Source organism: Somniosus microcephalus, chromosome 2, assembly GCF_052327205.1.
Source record: "Somniosus microcephalus isolate GS21.2 chromosome 2, FLI_Smic_1.0, whole genome shotgun sequence".
NCBI lineage: Eukaryota > Metazoa > Chordata > Chondrichthyes > Squaliformes > Somniosidae > Somniosus > Somniosus microcephalus.
The window spans coordinates 9,202,907-9,227,474 of NC_140988.1; positions in this window are offsets into that span (position 1 = coordinate 9,202,907).

Sequence of the window (24,568 nt, forward strand, 5' to 3'; positions counted from 1 at the left end):
CAAACTCAGTCTTGAAAATTTCAATTGATCCACAAACTTTTGGGGGAGAGAATTCCAGATTTTCACTACCCTTTGTGTGACAACGTGCTCCCTCATTTCACTCTTGAATGATCTAGCTCAGAGGGAGCGAGGGAGAGGGAGAGATCTCTTAACTCACCCATCACCCCTATGCTCACTGACCGTCACTGGCTCCCGCTTCGACAACGCCTCAGTTGTAAAATTCTCATCCTTGTTTTCAAATCCCTCCATGGACGCGTCCCTCCCTATCTCTGTAGCTATATCCAGTCCTACAAGTCTTTGCGATCTCCGTGCTCTTTCAATTCTGGCCTCTTGCGCATCCCTGATATCCTTCGCTCCACCATTGGCGGCCGTGCCTTCAGCTGCCTGGGCCCTAAACTCTGGAATTCCCTCCCTAAACCTCTCCGCCTTTCTCTCCTCCTTTAAGACGCTCCTTAAAACCTACCTCTTTGACCAAGCTTTTGGTCACCTGTCCTAATATCTCCTTATGTGGCTCGGTGTCAAATTTTGTTTAGTAATTGCTCCCGTGAAGTGCCTTGGGATGTTTTACTATATTAAGGGCGCTATATAAGTAGTAGCAGCTGTTGTAGTTCAACCATAAATAGCAATCTAGCTCAGTGAGGCCAGGTTGGAAAAATCACGCGCAACACACCTCCGAATTTTCAATGCGAGCTACCAGCAGGCGAGGCGCAAAGTCAAAAAAATTCCCCTCCAGTCACAGCTCCCAATTCAAGTACCGCATGGGCTAGATGTTGTTGGCCGTGGCTCAGTGGGTCGCTCTCTCGCCTCTGAGTCAGGAGGTCGTGGGTTCAAGTCCCACTCTAGAAACTCAAGCACAAAAATCCAGGCTGACACTGCAGTGCCGTACTGAGGGAGTGCTGCACGGTCGGAGGTGACGTCTTTCGGATGAGACGTTAAAACGAGGCCCTCTCGATTGGATGTAAAAGCTCCCACGCCACTATTTCGAAGAAGAGCAGGGGGTGGGGTAGTTCTCCCCGGTGTCCTGGGTCAATATTTATCCCTCAACCAATATCACTTAAAAAAAAAGCAACCACATGATCAGGTCATTATCACATTGCTGTTTGTGGGAGCTTGCTGTGCGCACATTGGCTGCCGCGTTTCCTATATTACGACAGTGACGCCACTTCATTGGCTGTGAAGTGCTTCGGGATGTCACGAAAGGAGCTGCATAAATGCAAGATATTGCTGCCTCCTTACGGAGGCACTCGACCCTTCACCCCCACGTGAAGCCCCTGGGTGTTCCTCGTGAAAAAATGGCGGAGCCCCAGAGTCGCGTGTCTCCGCCCCTTTGCGCCCGGCTCATGAGTGTACCCTGGGTGCCAAGCAGTGAAAACCCCACCCAAATGTTCAATACCTCAGTGCTGACTCCCCTCAGCTTTTAAAGAGAAGACAGACACGTACAATTAGAGTAAAGAGAGGTAATTTGTGTTGGGGGGGGGAGAATTCAGAATGGCTTGATGATAACTTTCATAACGAATCAAGGTTTGAGTAAACAAAGCTCAACAGTTATCCTTGAAATAATTATAAAATTCTAATCAGAATAACTAAGCACATTCTGACAGTGAGCATGGCTTCCAAGGCAACCAGCTTTGAGTAGGAGTAACACTTTGGGACCCATCTTTGAGCCTTTAAATCTTCCAAGAAATGTCCCCCGACCAGCGATTGGCCCGATTGGGGATGCCGTACAGGTGCCAACACTTCTGAGAAACTGGAAAAGCCGAATTTCTAACTCCCGGCTATTGCGGGCGGGACAGTGGGTCAGAGTTAAAATTGGCTGGGGCGGGGCCTCACTTGACCGCTGCCGGTCAGCTGCTCGGCTGTACCCGGTGGAAAGCGGCGGCTGACCGGCAGTGGGAGGGCGAAAATCGGACGGTCTCTTGAAGGCTGCCGACAGCAAGGCCGGTCCGGGAGGAAGGGCGCCGCGGGGGGGTGGGGGTGGGGGGAGGGGACTCGTGACCAGAATGATAACCACTGAGCCACAGCTGACACCAAAACTGTAATAAGTTTGGTGAAAAGAAGGAACTTGCATTTCCGTAGCGCCTTTCACAACCGTAGGACGTCCCAAAGCGCTTTCCAGCCAATGAAGTACTTTTTTTTTGAAGTGTAGTCACTGTTGTACAATGTAGGGAAAGGCAGCGGCCAATTTGTGTACGGCAAGCTCCCACAAACAACAATGAGCTACTGACCAGATGATGTTTTAGTGGTGTTGGTTGAGGGATAAATATTGGCCAGAGCATCGGGGGAAAACTCCCTTGATCTTCTTCGACATTGTGGCCGTGGGATCTTTTACGCCCACTTGAGAGGGGCAGACGGGGCCTCGGTTTAACGTCTCATCTGAGACCCAAGTCAGTGAAAGGGTTATCTAAAGATGTTATTTCCACTGCTACAGATAATGGCATGTTCTTGCACGTCAGTTGGTAAGGATGTTATTCAAAGTGCTCCTTCAAGCCACACAGGTTTGCAGAAAGATTCACAGTGTCGTTACTGATTAATCAGCGTTATGAAATGAAAGTTTAATTTATTTTAATTTGTTAATTGTTGCCCTTATTTTTGTAACAGAGCAGGATGGAGCCTGCTTGAAAGCAGTGACTGCCTGGGTCTTCTTGACAGCACAGTAACAGCGGGGAGTGACTGTGTCTGAGTGTTAGCAGCCGCAGAGATCTGACGCTGTATCTCTCTCTGCTTAACAGCAACATATTCTTTTCACTTTTTTTAAAATTCCCGTTTTGTTAAGCCGATGGTTTAAAAAAAACAAACACTGGAAAGGAAAGGGATGTCGGGGACTCGGAATGTGCTTGCACTCCGTTTCCTTTACCTGTGACAGGATGAGAGCATTTTTTTACATTTGTAGGATAAAGCATCAAAAATTGATTTTCTACACTGTGATGTGTGTAAAAGCAATGGTTTGAATTATTTCAACAGCCCCCCGGTGGACTGTTACAAATAAGTCCTCGTTTACAAAAACTGTGCCTACAGTAAGGCTTACTGAATGTGTCCCTTTCATGATTAGAACTAACAGTATGGCATTTCATAGATGCGCCTTTTGATGTACACACCAGTTTGCCTGGTCAGGGCAATGTTTGGAACAGATTTCAGTTAATGGTTGTCACAATTGGCCATCGTGTCTGTGCCAACTGAAAAGAGCTATCCAGCCTAATCTCACTTTCCAGCTCTTGGTCTGTAGTCCTGTAGCCCTGTAGGTTACGGCACTTCCAAGCGCATATCCAAGTACTTTTTAAATGCGATGAGGGTTTCTGCCTCTACCACCCTTTCAGGCAGTGAGTTCCAGACCCCCACCACCCTCTGGGTGAAAAAAGTTCTCCTCAACTCCCCTCTAATCCTTCTACCAATTACTTAAAATCTCTGCCCCCTGGTTATTGACCTCTCTGCTAAGGGAAATAGGTCCTTCCTATCACTCTATCTAGGCCCCTCATAATTTTATACACCTCAATTAAGTCTCCCCTCAACCTTCTCTGTTCCAAAGAAAACAACCCCAGCCAATCCAATCTTTCCGCATAGCTAAAGTTCTCCACTCCTGGTAACATCCTCGTACATCTCCTCTGTACCCTCTCTTGTGCAATCACATCCTTCCTGTAATGTGGTGACCAGAACTGCACGCAGTATTCTAGCTGCGGCCTAACTAGTGTTTTATACAGTTCAAGCATAACCTCCCTGCTCTTATATTCTATGGCCCAGAACTTCGGGTCTCCACGGGCGAGTACGCACGGGGTACTCACCCGTAGGCCCAATGGAAGTGCCGGTTTCCTGCATGCACTGCGCATGCGCGGGAAACCGGCACTTCCGTTCCCCTGAATGAAGGGGTTCAGAGTTCGAACGCGTGCGCGGGGGAGGCTGCGCGTGCGCATCGAACTTCGGTTTATTTTGCAGGTTTTCCCGGGAGGGTAAGTCTCCAGAAGTTACACATTTAAAAGGCAGGCGTAAGGCCTGCTTTTTACAAGGTAAGTGGTGAATTAATTAAAATTAAAACATTTTTTCCACAGGTTTATTATTTTTAAATACTTTAAAGAAAGGTAAGTTTATTTTTAGCCCCGTTAGAAAATGTAATTAATTTTTTCAAAAATTTAAATTATTGTTTAAAATAGTTATTTCATGTAATTTATAGTTTATTTAAAAAATGTGATTTAAAAAAAAAATTATTTGAAGATTTAGTGATGTTTTGGGGCCGTAGTATTTATAGGTTTTGACAGCTCTTCCTGTCAAACTTATGAATGGAGCATTCCCCTCTTCGATTGGCTCCCCATGGCCCACGTGATCCCAGGGGACGCATCGAACTAACTGCGCCCCTGGGATACGCAAGCACTGCGCGCCGGCAGTTGGAGCAGGCCCAGGATCGGAATCCCACGGGGGCCCACAGCTCAACGGCCGGCGCGCAAGGTAAGTGCAGGTCGGGGGCTTACACCCGCGGGAAGCCCCCGACCCAAATTTCTGGGCCTATGCCTCAACTAATAAAGGAAAGTATCCCATATGCCTTCTTAACCACTTTATCTACCTGCCCTGCTACCTTCAGGGATCTGTGGCCATGCTCTCCAAGGTCCCTCTGTTCCTCTACAGTACAGTATTGAGGGAGTGCTGCACTGTCGGTGGTGCCGTCTTTCGGATGAGACGTTAAACCGAGGCTCCGTCTGCCCTCTCAGGTGGACGTAAAAGATCCCACGACCACTATTTCGAAGAAGAGCAGGGGAGTTCTCCCCGGTGTCCTGGGGCCAATATTTATCCCTCAACCAACATAACAAAAAAACAGATCAACTGGTTATTTATCTCATTGCTGTTTGTGGGAGCTTGCTGTGCGCAAATTGGCTGCCGCATTTCCGACATTACAACAGTGACCACACTTCAAAAAGTACTTCGTTGGCTGTAAAGCACTTTGAGAGGTTTTGTATAAACCGCTGCTGCACCCTCAATCTGTGCTGGAATAATTCGGAATGATTTGTGCGTTATGAAGAGCTAAAGAATGTTTCTGGATGTCCTATCACTCACGTCCACAGCCATTGACATTGTCAGAACAATAGTGAGCACAAAAGAAGGTAATTCCTGGACTGTGAAACCCTTCGGGATGCCCATGGGATGTGACCGGTGCTTGCTAAAGACAACAACAACTTGCATTTATACAGCACCTTTAACGTAGTAAAACATCCCAAGGCGCTGCACAGGACCGATTACTAAACAAAAGCTTGGTCAAAGTGGTCGTTTTTAAGGAGCGTCTTAAAGGAAAAAAGAGAGGCGGAGAGGTTTAGGGAGGGAATTCCAGAGCTTAGGGCCCAGGCAGCTGAAGACACGGCCGCCGATGGTGGAGCGATGGAAATCGGGGATGCGCGAGAGGCCAGAATTGGAGGAACGCAGAGATCTCGGGAGGATTGTAGGGCTGGAGGAGGTGAGAGAGATGGGGAGGGGGGGCGAGGCCCTGGAGGGATTTGAAAACAAGGATGAGAATTTTAAAATCAAATCGTTGTTTCTTTCCGTGCTCCATTAGTAGCTTGGGGACCTGTAACTATGGCGATTCTCTCTCAGTTGGTACTGTTGCACCTTTCATACAAAATTTGCTCCTCTTCATGTTGGGAAACATGCAAATACATGACAAAGAAAACAGCACAGCGCAGTGTTAAGGCACTGCTGCACTGCCAAAAGTGCCATCTTTCGGATGAATTAAAAAAAAGACTTGCATTTATATAGCTCCGTTCACGACCTTTGACGTCCCGAAGCACTTTACTTTAGAGGTAAGCAGAAAGACAGACGGGTCTTTAGAAAGCATCTGTCACATGCTCTGGGCACCCAAAGTGTTTTAGAGTCAGGGATTTACTTTTTTCTGTGGTCGCTGTTGTTATTAGAATGTCAGTGGCTGTGGACGTGAGCGATAGGGACATCCAGAAGCATTCTTTAGTTCTTCATAGCACACAACTCATTCGGAACAATTCCAATACAGAATTTGGTCGAAAAACAGAAAATGCTGGAAACGCTCAGCAGGCCAGACAGCATCCGCGGAGAGAGAAGCAGAGTTAACGTTTCAGGTTGGTGACCTTTCTTCAGAACTGGGAGAAGTTAGAGAGGTAACAGAACTTGGTGTAGCAGTGGCCAACTAATCCACCAAAGCCCCTTCCATACAAATTAGCGACTTCTAAAACTCTCAAGTCCTTGAACGTGCTGTCGCCTCCCAAATCCGTGTCCATTTTCCTGGAACTCCAGAGGGAATTTTTCGGGGTGTGGTAGTGGCGGGGGGCGGGTGGGGGCGGTCAGCGGACGTGTTTGGTGGCGGGTCGGCTGGGGAAATGTTTTTTTTGACGGCGGGTAGGGAACCCGCTGTCAACCCGCCTCCACGCTAGTCTCCCAGGTGTTAGGTCTGTCGGCGCTGAACAGACCCGACACCAAGCGGTGGGGGAGACAATTTACATTATTACAGAGCTTAGTAGGAGGCACTTAAATAGTATTTTAAGCTTATCTTTAGATTTTTAGAGTTCGCCAACGGCTTCCCCGCTGCTCGGGGATCACGTCAGGTAAGGAGGTCGGGAGTTGTGTCAGCATGTGATGATTTCTTAACTTGACAGCTACAAATGGTCTATAAAAGCTCCCATTTCATAGGTGTTCAATTTCCAAGGTTAGAAGCTGTTGCTTACTGCAGTTGAAAGACAGATTGAGCTTTATGCAGGTTGCAAGTGTTTGGAGCAAACTCTCTATCCAGTGTCACCTCATTGGAACAACCTCTCTCACCATTGACAGATCGCTTCTGTCATCTCAACCTCACCTGCCATCTATTACATCAGCATCGCTGCCCTTGAATCCCACCATGATCAGCCCCAACACCAGCAGCACCAACAACAACACCAACCTTCTCCGCAATCACCTGATGCTGCACAGGACAGAGGGCATCAGCACCCGACCACATTGCTGCCCGGGAGTCCAGGGATGGCCACATTTACTTCACTTGACGCTGTACACCCTGGATGCCACATGATGCGCCAGGTTAGCACCACCCCACACCAACACCATAAAGCATCCTTACAATGCCCAAGCCATTCCTTTCACACTCATCGGCATTGCAGGGGGTACTTTTATGTCTCACCATTCACTGCAACTCACTAAGCCACTTCCAAAGGTGCACACAAATCTGTCCAAGAAAACAGTGTTGAAAATAAAGATTTCAATGTTTGACAGCACATTAACAGAAACTTCACATGAGCATTGGCTAAAACACCTAAGTGCCTACCCTTGTGTGTTGTTAGTTGGTATGATTGCACTAGGATGAAGCTGAGTGTGAGGGGTGACTAGTGAGATGGGGAAGTGATAATGTAGATAGGGAGGGATGGGTGGAGGTGCAAGGTAAGTTGGTGTGAGTAAGGATGTGCAGGAGTAGGGTAGGGAAGGCAGAGTGATGGGGATGTGATGAGTGGCACAGCAGGATGAGGTTGAGTGTGGCTTTGCAGTAACATTTCGTGATCTACTGAGATCATTGAAAGGTTTGTGCCACTGCAGCCTGGTCCTCCTGATGACATCCCTGCTTGTGTCCTCCTGTGCAATGCGCAACCAGGCTGCATTGATCTCCTGGGGAGGTCTCTTCCACCCATGGGATGGGAAGAGGACCTCCCTGCGTGCTGTGACTCCCTCCATAAGCATATGGAGGAAGTCATGGGAGAGCCTGGGTGCAGCCGTGCACCTCTGTGCAGTGCTTGTCAGTGTTTGCAGCACCTCAATGCTTTGGAACACTGACAGCAGAACTGTCCAAATCAATTTGAGCATGGTCTCGTTAAGGAAACCCGCTTCCTTCAATTGGCCAGCAAACACACTGGGCAGGCTTAACAAGCCCAATCAGTGTAAAATTCATTTCACAGAGTGGGCTGGAGCCAGCAGCAGGATTACACCCCGCCAACAACCCCAGCTGCACTGGACCCGCCTCGGTAGGCGAAATCGCGACCTCCGTGTTTGAATCCTGCCACTGCCACTGTACTGAAACGGTCATTATCAAAGTCACAAATGACATCCTATGTGACTATGACAAAGGCAAACTATTCCTCCTTGTCCTTCTAGACCTGTCTGCAGCGTTGACCACACCATTCTCCTCCAATGCCTCTCCTCCGTCATCCAGCTGGGTGGGACTACACTCGCCTGGTTCCATTCATATCTATCCAGTCATAGCCAGAGAATCACCTGCAATGGCTTCTCTTCCCGCTCCCGCACCGTTACCTCTGGGGTCCCATCCTTGATCCCCATCTATTTCTCAGCAACATGCTGCCCCTCGGCGATCATCTGAAAACACAAAGTCAGGTTCCACATGTACGCTGGCGATTCCCACCTCTCCCTCCCCACCACCTCTCTCGACCCCTCCACTGTCTCGTAATTGTCACACTGCTTGTCTGACATTCAGCACTGGATGAGCAGAAATTTCCTCCAACTAAATATTGAGAGGACCGAAGTCATGGCCTTTGATCCCTGACATGGCATCCCTTTCCCTGGCAACTGTCTGAGGCTGAACCAAACCGTTTCCAACCTCGGTATTGTATTTGACCCCGAGATGAGCTTCTGACCATATATCCACGCCATTGCCAAGACCAACTACTTCCACCTCTGTAACATCGCCCAACTCTGCCCCTGCCTCTGCTCATCTGCAGCTGAAACCCTCATCCATGGCTTTATTACCTTTAGACTTGACTATTCCAAACACACTCCTGGCCGGCCTCCCTTCTTCCACCCTCCATAAACTTATGCCAATCTAAAACTCTGCTGCCCGTATCCTAATGCGCACCAAGTTCCATTCACCCTGTGCTCGCTGACTTACATTGGTTCTCGGTTGGGCAAAGCCTCAACTATAAAATTCACATCCTTGTTTTCAAATCCCTCCATGCTACGCCCCTCCCTATCTCTGTAACCTCCTCCAGCTCTACAACCCTCCCAGATATCTGCGCTCCTCTAATTTTGGAATCTTGAGCACCCCTGATTTTAATCACACCGCCATTGCCGGCCGTGCTTTCAGCTGCCTGGGCCCTAAGATCTGGAATTCCCTCCCTAAAACTCTCCGCCTGTCGCTCCTCCTCCTTTAAGTCCCTCCCTTAAAACCTACCTCTTTGATCAAGCTTTTGGTCACCTGTCCTAATGTCTCCTGTGTGGCTCGGTGTCAAACTTTGTTTGATGTACTCCTGTGTAGCACCTTAGGGGATTTTTATGTTAAAGGCGCTACATAAATGCAGGTTTTGGTTGTGGTGTCAGAGATGAACTGTGATTCATGACCTTTCAGTGTTGTCAATTGAGTTGTACATAACCTTTCATAATGGTATGGACTGGGACCAAGAACACAGTCAATCCAAATTGTTTTGTTTTATTTTTTCTCTGGACACGACAGCGGCAGACAAAAAAAAATCTGCCATTTACTCCTTTTTAAGAGAAAACCTCTTCAAATATTGGCTGTTTTTCCATAGAATCGGGTGACAGCTAAAGCCTACAGCCAGGAGATTGGCCTGACAGACACATAGTCCAGAGGCATCTACTGGCAAAGGCAGAAACATTAACCACCAGAGAAGCCGTGAGCATCTGTCAGGAAAGCCTGACCAAACAACGTCTATTTAATATTGATATCAATCAATAAGCCCCTGTGTCAGCCTGCCAATCACTTTGGGCAGCTGTGCCATTTATGGAACAGACGAGCTTGTACCCATTGCAGCTAAATCTACACATTACAGCAGGACAGCAAAAGTAGATATTGGAGACGGCCTCAATCATAGAATCATAGATCATAACAACTGGCTGCATCATTTTTTTCTCCCCCTCCTGTCACCTCTGGTTCTTTGGCCAATTACCTTAAATCTGGGCCCTCTGGTTGCCGACCCTCCTGCCACTGGAAACAGTTACTCCTTATTTACTCTACCAAAACCCTTCAAAATTTTGAACACCTCTTACAAATCCGCCCTTAACCTTCTCTGCTCTAAGGACAACAACCCCAGCTTCTCTTACATAAGCACAGTATGTTCTTTCAATTCCTTCCTCCCCCCTCCCCTTGTCTCTGCACCTGCTTAATATCTGTTACATCTCCAGCTTTTTCCAGTTCTGATGAAGGGTCCCAGACCTGAAACGTGGACTCTGTTTCTCTCTCCAGGGATGCTGCCTGGCCTGCTGAGCGTTTCCAGCATTTTCAGTTGTTATCCCAGCTTCTCTACTGTCTCCGTGTAACTTGAAGTCTTTGATACCTGTGATGAAATATTCCATTCATCACTCATCAGTATTTCTCTGCCTGTGACTGTGGTTGGTTTCAGTTTCATTTCCATTGTATTGTACTGTGTGTAGGGCTCCGCCCATACCTGGCTCCTATGTAAGCTGGCCCAGCCTGCAGCACATCCAGTACGGCAGACCTCTGGATGGAAGATACATTCTCCTCTGTGTGTTACCTTCTAAGTCAATAAAAGCCTTGTTTTGTTTCGCTAACATCGAGTCTCGGATTTATTGAGGCACATCAATACCATTCCAATAAATCTCCTCTGCACCCTCTCTAAGGTCTTGACATCATTCCTAAAATGTGGTGCCCAGAATTGGCCACAATACTCCTAACCAGTGTTTTATAAAGGTTAACCATAACTCGCTTGCTTTTGTACTCTGCCTCTATTTATAAAGCCCAGGATCCCATGTACTTTTTTAAACAGCCTTCTCAACAACTTGTCCTGCCACCTTCAAAGATTTGAGTACGCACACCCGCTTTAACGTGATTGTGTAGATGAGCTGGTTGTGGGGAACGAAATAAATCAAACACATTTTTTTAATATGGATAATTCCTAACAATAAATGCCGCTATTACTTCATTATATCAACATTAGCTGTAGATTGACAGCTCAACAAGGCTAATATAGTACAATGCAATATCCTAAAGTTATGAAATTAATTTAAAAATCTATGCCACAGTTTTTACACAGAATAGAATTTTGTCGTATCAATAATAACATGGCTTCTATTTTACTTTAATGATTAAAGATTAATGGGCATATACATTTTAATTAATAATACCATCCCATTTTTATTTCAAATAGAGTTTTGTTAATCGGAGTCTACACATGTTTTCTGTCCTCAACCAAAAGCCATTTCATTAAAATCTCGTGGGAATGTGTGAAGTTTGTCTCTTAATTTGAAGGAAATTTGGAATGTAGGTGACTTGCATTATGATACCTTATTGAATGATCGTACGAGCACTTTGATCAATCATCGTGTCTTGTTGTTTCTCCTGTGGCCATGAACTAGCATCCATTTCAGGACACTGATGCACAGTCCACTGCAATCACTTAATCCCAGATGTACGATTCCATGAATGTCGGTTTTAAAATTATTTGTGTACAGGAATGTCTTGATGGATTTTTGTTAAAAGTGTCCATCTCGTGAATAAGTGACGATGCCCATTGTTCATCGCGTTCAAACTGCCCACCTTCCTCACTACATTGTCTCTATGTTAAAAATAAAGTCTCACTGCTCCATCTCCTCCTGTAAGTCATTCTTTCCCCGTGCCTTCTGTTGCCCAGGCCCTAAGCTCTGGAATTCCCTCCCTAAACCTCTCCGCCTCTCTCTCCTCCTTAAGACGCTCCTTAAAACCTCCCTCTTTGACCAAGCTTTTGGTCACCTGCCCTAATTTATCCTTATGTGGATCGGTGTCAAATTTGTTGTCTTAAAATACTCCTGTGCAGCCCCTTGGGATGTTTTACTACGTTAAAGGTGCTACTGTATATAAATACAAGTTGTTGTTGTTGTTGTGGAACTCCTTAATTCCTTCCCAAGTTTAGTGTTACCCAACCTTTTATGTCTGGATTCACCTTATTTGTTTTCCTCCTCTTATCAACCTTGGTGACGTCTGTCGCAATGGGCCTTGACCCCCTTTCAGCTAGGTTAATCAATAGTAAACTATTAGGAACTAGGAAGTTCTTGAGACATTTGGTATGTTAAAGATGCTATATATAACTGGGAGTTATATGCTGTTGTCTGATCTGTTAAGTTCATCAAAGCTCATTAAATCTTGGTGTCCAACACGGGGATCTCGTCTTGTAACATTTTCATATTGATTTATCATTGGCCCGCAGGCATCTGTAAGGAATACCTATTATATTCACGTGATCACATGCTGAGTTGTCATTGGCCTGCAGGCATCTGTAAGGACTGCTATTGTTTTGGAGGACCCAGGGTCCTGATTCCATCTTGTCCACACGGTGCTGTACTGATATGAGTAAGCACAGACCTGATGCTTCATTAAAAGAGTTTAAACTGTAATACTCTGTTGTCCTGCAATTTATTATTTTTGTACAAAGTGTGCAAAACAAGACATGGTGTCAGAACAGGGATTTGAAATGGACATCGTTGGAGCTCCCTTACCCCGAATGAATTGGGAATCTTTGAACTTACCTAGAGAATGGAGCAAGTTCAAGCAACACGTGGAGTTGATGTTCTCGGGTCCGTTGAAAAGAAAAGGAGAGGAAGAAAAATGCAGCTACCTACTCCTGTGGATCGAAGAAAAAGGGAGAGACATTTTTAACACATGGTCTCTCACCGCAGATGAAGCAAAGGTACTGAAAAGTTATTTTGACTGTTTTGAAGCATATGTGATGCCCAAGACAAATACGATATTCGCTAGGTACATGTTTCAGGAGAAAGTACAAGGAGCTAGTGAGTCGTTTGAACAGTTTGTGACTGAGTTAAAACTGCTGGTAAAAGATTGTGCATATGCAGATAAAGATGAGATGGTCAGAGACCGCATCGTGTTTGGAATCCATTCAGCTAAAGTGAGAGCGAAACTTTTGAATGTTGGGTCCGGGCTAATGCTGGACAAAGCTATGGACATAGCTAGATCGCACGAGATAGCCCAAGCACAGTTGAAAACCATAACCGGCGCCACGAACGGCTCGAGTGAACAGACAGTGCACGCAGTTAATAGATACACACCAAAGAACACCGCCCAGAGAGCGTGTTTCAGAACAGAAAGAACAGAGCGAGTTCTAAAAATGGGCAACACAGACATAAAACGCTTCAAAAACTGTGGATATTGTGGAAACAACTGGCATGGAGAAAAGGAGTACTGCCCTGCCAAAGGAAGGCAATGTACAGTGACTGGATCGGACAAAGTCAACATGGATTTACAAAAGGTAAATCGTGCTTGACTAATCTACTGGAATTTTTTGAGGATGTAACTGGTAAAATAGATAAGGGAGAACCAGTGGATGTGGTGTATTTGGACTTTCAGAAGGCTTTCGATAAGGTCCCGCATAAGAGATTATCGTGCAAAATTAAGGCACATGGGATTGGGGGCAAGGTATTGACTTGGATAGAGAACTGGTTGGCGGACAGAAAGCAAAGAGTTGGAATAAATGGGTCGTTTTCCGAGTGGCAGGCAGTGACTATTGGGGTACCGCAAGGATCGGTCCTAGGACCCCAGCTGTTCACAATATATATTAATGATCTGGACGAGGGACTTGGATGTAATATCTCCAAATTTGCAGACGACACAAAGCTGGGGGGGAGGGTATGCTGTGAGGAGGATGTTGTGAAACTCCAGCACGATTTGGACAGGTTGGGTGATTGGGCAGAAACATGGCAAATGCACTATAATGTGAATAAATGTGAGGTTATCCACTTTGGTGGCAAAAATAGGAAGGCAGATTATTATTTGAATGGTAATAGATTGGGAGAAGGGGAAGTGCAAAGAGACCTGGGTGTTCTTGTACACCAGTCGCTGAAGGTAAGCATGTAGGTGCAGCAGGCGGTTAAGAAGGCAAATGGTATGTTGGCCTTCGTAGCAAGAGGGTTCGAGTATAAGAACAAGGATGTCTTGCTGCAGTTGTACAGGGCCTTGGTGAGACCACACCTTGAGTATTGTGTGCAGTTTTGGTCACCTTACCTGAGGAAGGACGTTCTTGCCATGGAAGGAGTGCAGCGAAGATTCACCAGGCTGATACCTGGGATGGCAGGAATGACGTATGAGGAGAGATTGTGTCGATTGGGCTTATACTCACTGGAGTTTAGAAGATTGAGAGGGGATCTCATCGAAACCTATAAAATTCTGTCAGGCCTGGACAGACTAGATGCAGGAAGGATGTTTCTGATGGCCAGGGAGTCCAGAACCAGGGGTCATAGTCTAAGGATAAGGGGTAAGCCATTTAGGACAGAAATGAGGAGGAATTTCTTCACCCAGAGAGTGGTGAACCTGTGGAGGCCAGTTCATTAAGTATATTCAAGAAAGAGTTGGATATATTTCTTAAGGCTAAAGGGATCAAGGGATATGGGGAGAAGGCAGGGACCGGGTACTGAATTTGGATGATCAGCCATGATCTCATTGAATGGCGGAGCAGGCTCGAAGGGCCGAATGGCCTACTCCTGCTCCTATCTTCTATGTATCGATGTATCTATGTACTAAATGTGGTAAACGGAACCACTTTGCTAAAGTCTGCAGGACTGTTTTCGGAAGAGCAGTACACACAGTGAGTGACAGCCAAGTGCCAGATAGAAAGCCAAATGCAGAGGAACTGTTTATTGATTCTGTGTCACAGAAAAAACAGATTTCAGGGACTGAGCAAGCCTATGCCGATATTGAGATAGGAAAACAGGGCAAAGAGCTTAAGTTTAAACTAGACACTGGATCTCAGGTTAATGTAATTCCTCTGAGTGAGTATCACAGCTTGAAGGATGAGTGTGAGCTACAGCCCACCTCACGCAGACTGACCCGCTATGGGGGTGAGCAGCTCATTGTAAAAGGCACATGCGTGATGAAATGCAAGTACAAAGAAAGCGACATGATGCTGGACTTTTACATTATTGACACTCGAGCACCTCCAGTGCTAGGTCTAAAGGCATGTTTAGACATGGATCTCGTCAAGCTAGTGCTATTATTGACAGCACCAGTTGAGAAGCAGACAGTCATGGAGGAGTTTGCTGACGTTTTCAAAGGAATCGGACTATTCCCAGGTGAATGCACTATTCACCTTGACCCAGCAGCAACCCCTGTGGTTTGCCCACTGAGAAGGATACCCCTTGTTCTACGTAGTCGCCTGAAGGAGGAGCTGCAGAGCATGGAGAATACAAAAATCATCGTCCGGGAAACAGAACCGACAGAGTGGGTCAACGCGTTAGTAGTGGTGGAGAAACCATGTACAGGCAAGCTCAGAGTCTGTCTCGACCCCAGAGATTTGAACAAGGCTAGCAAACGCCCTCACTACCCTCTACCAACGCTAGATGACATCACACCCAAGCTAGTGGGAGCACGTTACTTCAGTGTAATGGACGCACGTTCAGGATACTGGACTATCAAGCTCACGGAAGAGTCATCTAAGCTAACAACGTTCAACACACCATTTGGACGCTACCGATTTCTGCGTTTACCATTTGGTCTTATCTCAGCTCAGGATGAATTCCAGCGGAAGATCAACGAAACCTATGAAGGCCTCGACGGAGTAGTCGCAATCGTAGATGACATCCTCATCTATGGCAGGAATAGAGAGGAACATGACAGGAACCTCCGTGCGATGCTACAAAGATCACGGGAGAAAGGTATCCGGCTCAACCCCGAGAAAAGCATAATCAGATCCACCGAGATCAGTTATTTCAGGCATCGCCTCTCAACTGATGGCATTAAGCCGGATCCAGAGAAAATCTCCGCCATCAAGAAGATGGAGCCGCCGAAGAACCGTGCAGAGCTAGAGACAGTACTAGGCATGGTTAACTACTTAGCCAAGTTTGCCCCGAGCCTCTCCGAAATCAAGGCACCCATGCATCAGTTGCTCAAACAATCCAATGAGTTCCTATGGGACAAACAACATGACACAGCATTTCAGAAAATGAAAGACCTAATCACCAGAGAACCAGGACCAGTTCTTGCCTACTTCGACCCCAACAAAGAGCTCAGACTACAAGTGGACGCGTCAAAGTACGGACTAGGCGCAGTATTACTGCAAGAAGGAAAGCCCATCGGCTACGCTTCCAGGGCCTAGAAATTCAGTTGCGTTCGCCAGCCGTTAGCGCCATAAGAGGGGTAGATTTCGAGCGCTAGGCACTTAGCGCCCGGGCGCAGGCCGATCTGCGCCTACGCCCAACTTCAGTTGACATTTAGCGCCGGCGCAAAGCGTTTGCGCCTGCTCAGCTGCGCGCGCAGCTTATGATGTCATTTCGTCGTGCAACGCTGTTTGTGCGCCCCAAACCGGAAATTCAGTGGCGCCCGCCCAATGTGGGCGTGGCGCTGTTAAGAACTGTGAAGTGGAACGCAGCAGAGGCCCTGCGGGCCTCGGGGACTGATAATTAAAGGGCACTTAGACTGAACTATAAAGGCCAGCCATTTTGCTGCAATGACTTTAGTGCTTTGGATTTCTGGACAGAGACCAAGGAACAGACCTTACTGATTTGGGACAACATAGGAGAGGTATTTTTGGCTTCTGGCCAGAGCTTGGAAATTTGACTCATTGTGATTTCACTGTTTGCAAGTTTATTATGGGGACTGCATGGAGTTCCAACCCTCAGTTCCAGCATTATGTGCGAAGGGCTCGCAGACGCTGTGTGAGAGGGCCAGCCATGCCTAGACGCAGAGGGGCCATCAGGCATCGGCAACGTAGGCCTTACCCACTCAGGGAATACCGGCAGCAGGTGTCCTATCTCACCATGACTGCCGCGCATTGTGTTAAGAGGCTGCGCTTCAGAAGGGAGGTGGTTGCAGAGATCTGCCAGCTGCTTCACAGAGATCTGCGTCCACAACTGATGTGCAGGACGTCTCTGTCGGTGGAAGTGAAGGTCACGGTGGCTCTGAACTTTTATGCAAGCGGCTCCTTCCAAGCCGCTGCTGGGGACATAGCGAACATCTCCCAGTTCGCCGTGCATCGCTGCATCCGGCAGGTCACCGATGCCCTTTTCGCAAGGAGACACCAATTCATCTCCTTCCCCATGACCCTAGAGAGGCAGGAGCAGCGTGCAGTCGGTTTTGCCAGGATCGCCGACTTCCCCATGGTGCAGGGCGCCATTGACTGCACACATGTGGCTATGCGGGCACCTATCGACAATGCCGAGGATTACCGCAACCGGAAGGGCTACCATTCCCTCAATGTACAGCTGGCGTGTGACCACAGGCAGCGCATCCTAGCTGTCAATGCCCGCTTTCCAGGAAGCAACCACGATGCATTTATCCTGCGCCAGACTACTGTGGCTGACATGTTCCAGGCACAGCCTCCACCAAGGGGATGGCTTATTGGGGACAAGGGCTACCCTTTGTGTACATGGCTCATGACCCCGCTCCGCGCGCCCAGGACCCCTGCTGAGGAGGCATACAACGAAAGCCATCAAGCCACAAGGAACATCATAGAGCAAACGATTGGCGTCCTCAAGCAACGGTTCCGCTGCCTGGATCGTTCCGGCGGATCTCTACAGTATTCGCCGGATAGAGTCTCCCAGTTCGTCGTCGTTTGCTGCATGCTGCACAACCTGGCTATCCGCAGGACTCAGGCACTGCCACCTCACGTTGGACCACCACCTCAGGAGGACGAGCAGGAGGACCATGAGGAGGAGGAGGAGGAGGAGGAGTACCAGCCCAGGAGGGAGCCACAAGGTCCAAGGGCCGTCCGCCGGCGGCTTATTGAACGACACTTCTAGGCCCCCTGTCAGGGAATGGCTTGTGGCAATGAACGCACCTGAATGCAGCCGCTCCGCAAGCCCTCAGCCGGTTAACGCAACAACCACTTGAAACATGACACCTGGACAAGCTGAATAAATAAAAAGCTTTATTTAACAAACTCAGGGCCCTTCCCACATGAAACAGAAAAACAGACAAGACCCCCAAAAAACAGTCAAAAACATATCTCACTCCCAGAACCTGGGGAGGAATAACAAAACTTGTCCATCCAATTGGCCTTCATCCTCAGCCTAACCAAGACAAACCCCCCCATACAGAACACAAACACCCACATATAAAAAAACAGTTGGCAACACACTCTACTTGGTGTGCCGAGAGGGCGAGTCCTTGTGCAGGCTTCTCCGGCCCCTACCCGACCTGTTGCTCCGCCTCAACCTGGGCCCTGTGGGTGTTGCAAGGCTGGGGGAAGGCTCCTGAGGGGCACAATGCGTGTCGGCAGATGCCCTTGGGGGTCGGCCTAGACGAGGTCCGGCCCTGGAGGGGCCGGCTGCTGACTGCTGCAGCTGTGGCTGGGCAGCATCAGTCTCTGCAGCAGCTCGTCGCAGCTTGGCTGGGGGAGTGGCAGTGGCGGCTGCAGCAATGGGGGCAAGCTGGCTGATGCCAGGTGCTCGCTGGTCGCCAGAGACACTGGCACTCGGCCGGGCTGGCACTGCAGCAAGCGCAGCAATCTGGTGAAGGCCAGACCGCTGTGCTGCAGCAGAGCGGCGGGTGCCCTGGCGATGCCTCCGTGACACAGCGAGTGTGGCAGAAGTGAGTGCCCGAACTGCCCTGGTCTGTGCCCGCATCAGACCAGCCAGTGTCTGCACGGCACCACTCAGGAACTCTCGACTCGCGTCCTGTGCTGCCGCGAGTTGGTCGACACCCCTGGCCTGTGAGTCCCCGAAATCGGCCACACTATGAGCCAGGGACTCAATGGCCTGAGGCAACTGTCCCACAACCCCCATGAACTCGGTGTGGCGCCGCTCCGAGTCCGCGGACATTTCATCAAGGAGGCGCACCTCCTGGGCGAGGACCGTCTCCGGACTGGAGGCCGGACTCTCCCTCTGGGGAGAAGGCCGCCGAGCTGCCCGACCCTTCCCGCGTGCCTGGACGCCACTGGGCCCAGGAGCTACACGCCCCTGCAACACTTCCCCCTGGCTCTCCTCCAGGCAAGACGTCTCCCCTCCATTGCCATCCCCTGGCGCGGATGAGGGTTCCCCCGATGTGCCGCCTTCCTCTTGGTCCTCGTCGTCCTCCTCTTCCGAGGGACTGGCACTCTCAGCTTCAGGGACCTCCTCCTCACCAGCTGAAAGCAGGAAGGCACAAGAGTAGCTTTAGAGTGAGGACAGGGCGTCAGCGAGGGAGGCATGAGTGGTGGCATTATGCGCATTGGTGGGACAGTGGCAAAGGATGTAGATCTGAAGCGCAAGGGGAACGAGAGAGGTGCAAACGGTCATGTCCTTACCATTGGGGCCCAGCACAGGGTCGGCATCTCCAATAGCTACGGGGCCAACCACCCGGGCACGCATGAGTCGAGCCACGCGCTCCTCCAGGTCACTGAGCTCCTGGAACTGGACACGGCCTCCCCCGGTGACAGTCCGGCTCTTCAGATTCTGCGCCAGCTTGGCCTGCAAGAGAAAGGACGGCCTCTAAGTACAGTGTGGTGCCCTGTTGTTGTGTGCACTGCCTCCCATGGTCGAATAGCTTGGCCAGTGTGTAAAGTGCAGAAAGTGCTATTGATGATCATGCCAGTGCCATAGCTGTGGGAGGAGGGCTGGCCATTAGGCCTTTGAGGTCCCTTTGCCCATAATGTGAGGTGCACATGCAAGGATGAGGAGGACACTGGAAAGGGTACTCACCCTGACCAGCCGAGTGAGGTCGTTGTACTTCTTGCGGCATTGGTCACCAGTCCTGGGGACATCGCTGTCGGCTGAGACCCTCTGGGCGATTTCCCTCCAGGCTCTCCTGTACTGCCTCCTGGGAGCCTTCTTGCCACTGTCCGGGCACAAGATCTCTCTTTTCTTTTCCAAACACCTAAGCAGCACCCTCAAAGCATGCTCTGAGAAGCGCTGCGCTCGTTCACGGGCCTTCTGCATGGCTTCAGGCGCTATTTGGGTCCACCAGCAGTGTTCAGGCCTAGCTGCAGGGCTCCACTATCCAGGGCGTGGCAGCAGACAAAGTCGACCCTTCCCCCTTTAAGAGCTGGCCGGCGTCAGGGTGTCTGCTGTCAATCAAAACATGACCGCACCTGCGCTGCGCCCGGCCTCGGCGTTATCAGTCTGCACCGCCGGCTTAGCGCCTAAAGATAGGAGTGCAACGCCAGTTTCAACGCTCGCCCAAACTCCTTGGCCAAAGCTACTGACTATCGGCGAAGTGGCCTCCACTTTCCGGCGTGCGCTAAATTTAGCGCCCGCCCGACTTTACCACCCCAAAAGTGGCTATACTGAATTTCTAGGCCCAGATCTCTCACACACAGTGAAATCAACTATGCTCAAATCGAGAAAGAGTTATATGCAATTCTGTTTGGATGTAAGCGTTTCCACCAGTACGTCTATGGCCGACAAGTCATTGTGGAATCCGACCACAATCCCCTCGAGTCAATCATGAGGAAACCACTAGCCGCAGCCCCACCAAGGCTACAGAGAATGATCCTTCAGCTACAGAAGTATGACTTCACAATCATTCACTGTCCAGGCAAAGACATTCCTGTCACAGACACGCTCTCCAGAAAGTCTCTTAGCTACCAGGACACCAGCCTCAGTGAAGGCATGGATGTGCAGGTGCACATGGTGTACAACAGCTTACCTGTGAGTGACTCAAAACTGAAGGAGACCCGAGCAGGAACAGAGAAAGATGCACAACTCACACTGCTGAGCAAAGTCATACATGAAGGATGGCCTGAGGAAAGGAGGAAATGCCCTCAGAGCATATCTGAATTCTGGAACCACAGAGACGAACTGTCACAAATCAACAGAATCGTCTTCAAAGGGGAGAAAATCATCATTCCTACCAGTCTCAGAGAAGAGATGCTGACAAAAATTCATGCTGGACATATGGGCATGGAAAAATGCAAACAAAGAACACGTGACATTATGTTTTGGCCCGGAGTGTGCAAACACATTGAGGACATTGTCGGAAAATGTTCCATTTGTCTAGAACGCCGCCCATCAAATGTCAAAGAGCCCATGATACCTCACCGTATCCCAGACAGGCCCTGGCAGGTCGTCAGCTGCAAGCAAGTGCATGCAAAACATGTACAGAGACAGCAACACCAAAAGAGATACTATGACAGGTCAGCTAGACTACTGCCGCCACTGCACAATGGAGAATCCGTCAGAATCCAGGAGCATGGCTACTGGAAGCCTGCAGTCACCATCCAGCCAGCTGACACTGAGCGATCGTATCACATCCGCACCCCAGAAGGACAGGTGTACCGCCGCAATCGCAGGCACCTCCTGAACACCAAGGAACAACACCGTCATTCCGACGAGAGGTCAAGCCTAGAATTATCCTTGACTTGTGAACTGCCAAAGGGTGTAGGCGGATCGCTGCCCTAAAAAAATTGTACATCGTTATTGAAACGTTGAGATGTTTTCAGTGCTAGTTAAATGTTGAGTTTACTTATATGTTGATGCTACTGAGAACATTATGTAGAAGAAAGGTTTAAATGTAATGCATAACATTTTTCTTTTAAAAGAAAGGGGATGTAACATTTGCATATTGATTTATCATTGGCCCGCAGGCATCTGTAAGGACTGCTATTGTTTTGGAGGACCCAGGGTCCTGATTCCATCTGGTCCACACGGTGCTGTACTGATATGAGTAAGCACAGACCTGATGCTTCATTAAAAGAGTTTAAACTGTAATACTCTGTTGTCCTGCAATTTATTATTTTTGTACAAAGTGTGCAAAACAAGACACGTCTGGCCAGATTTTTTTTTTTAATTCGTTCATGGGATGAGGGTGTCGTTGGCAAGGCCAACATTTATTGCCCATCCCTAAAGAATTCCTATTGAATAGAAAGGTTCTCCACATCTAACTTCTCTTGTGGGCCACGATCCATTGAAGCTTGGAGAGAACAGGTAGGTTCCCAATCTTAGACTTCATTAGGAGAGGTTAATTGGAAGTTAAGTCTTTTTAATTCATTCCTGGGATGTGGGCGTCACTGGCAAGGCCAGCATTTATTGCCCATCCCTAGTTGCCCTTGAGAAGGTGGTGGTGAGCCGCCTTCTTGAACCGCTGCAGTCCGTGTGGTGAAGGTACTCCCACAGTGCTGGAGGATTTTGACCCAGCGACGATGAAGGAACGGCCAATATATTTCCAAGTCAGGATGGTGTGTGACTTGGAGGTGGTGGTGTTCCCATGCGCCTGCTGCCCTTGTCCTTCTAGGTGGTAGAGGTCGCGGGTTTAGGAGGTGCTGCCGAAAAGCCTTGGCGAGTTGCTGCAGTGCATCTTGTAGATGGTACACACTGCAGCCACGGTATTCCATCTCGTCTGGTTTTGAATACCTCTTAATGTCTCTTCACTTCTCTTTTGTTCTTTCATCCCCATTTCCCAGCCCCCAAACTGGCCTTTTAATCTGTTTCATTTCCTGTGTTTTCTCAGTCCTGACGAAGGGTTTCGACCTGAAACGTTGACTCTATTTCTCTCTCCACGGATGTTGCCTGGCCTGCTGAGTTTTTCCAGCATTTTCTGTTGTTATTTCGGATTTCCAGCATCCGCAGTACTTTGCTATCATATTAATGCTCAGGATATTCTGAAGAATGTTTAAATGAATGCCAAATAGTTGTTTGCGTGCCTGGTCCAATAGTATAGGCAACTGTGCAATGTGTAGTATGTTAATTATAAGACATAGAATCATAGAAATTTGCGGCACAGAAGGAGGCCATTCAGCCCATCGTGTCTGTGCCGGCCGACAAAGAGCTATCCAGCCTAATCCCACTTTCCAGCTCTTGGTCCGTAGCCCTGTAGGTTCCAGCACTTGAAGCGCATATCCAAGTACCTTTTAAATGTGATGAGGGTTTCTGCCTCTACCACCCTCTCAGGCAGTGAGTTCCAGACCCCCACCACCCACTGGGTGAAAAAAGTTCTCCTCAACTCCCCTCTAATCCTTCTACCAATTACTTTAAATCTCTGCCCCTTGGTTATTGACCTGTCTGCTAAGGGGAAATAAGGCCTTCCTATCCACTCTATCTAGGCCCCTCATAATTTTATACACTTCAATTAAATCTCCCCCCAACATCCTCTGTTCCAAAGAAAACAACCCCAGTCTATCCAATCTTTCCGCATAGATAAAATTCTCCAACTTAAGTTTCTGCCGCGAGTTTAAAGGGCAATTAACGTGCAAATCCAGCAAGTTCTTAAAAAATAACGGGGAGGCTGAGTGGGGGGGGGGGAGATGCGCAGTAAACGGTGGAGCGGCCTATATCGACCAGCAAGCTCTGCAGACTGGCAACTCGCGGCGTGTCTCTTAATCCCCTGAACTTGCTGGCCGAGATGCACACTGATAATGGCGTTGGTCGCTAACACGCCGTCGGGGTTTTTCCAGCAAGATGCGAACCAACGACTCCTTTTCAAAATGATGCAGGCAGACACGGTGTTTGTTGTGCAGACTGATAAAGGGCTGACCTTACAGACCATTGACTTCACCTCTTGATATATTTGCCTGTGCAGCGAATTCAGTGAAAAGCTATCATACTCTATATCGCATTGCAATCTAATGTCAGAAACATTTTTCCACTGCTAGTCAGCCAGGTCAATGACAAAACAAACCCGTCTCCTGTGCCGTCGGCCTGCGGTCAGCGCTAAATAGTTAGATGCGTCATCCTGGCAACATACCCTGTAATGAGTCACGACACTGGCCTTTGCCTGTTTGTCAAGCTTGTGGCAGCTTAACAGCAAGACACTGAAGAGGTGAGCGGGCTTGGGAAATTGTGCCAAACATGGACTGGAGCCATGAAAAGATTATCACGTACAAGAATAATGCGAGGGCTTAAATACTTACACCAGTAACTGACGTCTGTACACCAGGTGTGCACAAGCCATGGCTGCCGGCGTCCTTTCTAAACAGAGATCGTAGAATCTTACAGCACAGAAGGAGGCCATTCGGCCCATTGTGCCTGTGCCGGCTCTCTGAAAGTGCTCTCCAATTAGTCCCACTCCACCCCTGCTCTTTCCCCATTGACCTGTAATCTTTCCCTTTTATAAGTAGAGATCCAATTCCCTTTGAGAATTACTATTGGATCTACTTCCACCGTCCTTTCAGGCAGTGCATTTCAGATTCACATAACTCGCTGCATTAAAATAAAAGTTCTTCTCATCTTCCCCGCCCCAGCGTTTTTTTGCCAGTTATCTTAAAACCCGTGATCTCTGGTTGCCGACCCTCCTGCCAGTGGAAACCGTTTCTCCCTGTCTACTTTTATCAAAACCTGAGGTTGGTTTGTGCTAAACCCAGTTCAAAAAGAATCACTCGTGCTTCCCTTCCAAGTTAATAGGAGAAAGCCAGCTTTATTATCTTCCCCTGGGTTGCTACCTTTTGTTCTTAATGACTTGCAATCAATAACTGTTTGCATAATGCCAAGGTGACTCAGTGAGCAAAGATGAGTCTGAGCTTGTAATTAACCTCAACTCCCCTAGAGAGTTTGGCTCTTGACTGCTGGAAATTTCGGAAGCCCTCTGGATAAAGAGTGGTAATTTCCGTCAACAGGAATAGAGCTAATTCAAACACTCCACACAACTTAACATGTCAGAATATTACATCTTGCCCCATTTCAATATTAACTTCCCAACTAGCTTGTTACACAGAGGCAGTGCAGCTGACACCAATAAAAGGGATTTATATTTTCTCAGGCTGTATGTGTGTGTGTGTGCGTGCAATATATTTAAATCAGTTCTGCTGGATGAAAACTATCTGCTGATTTT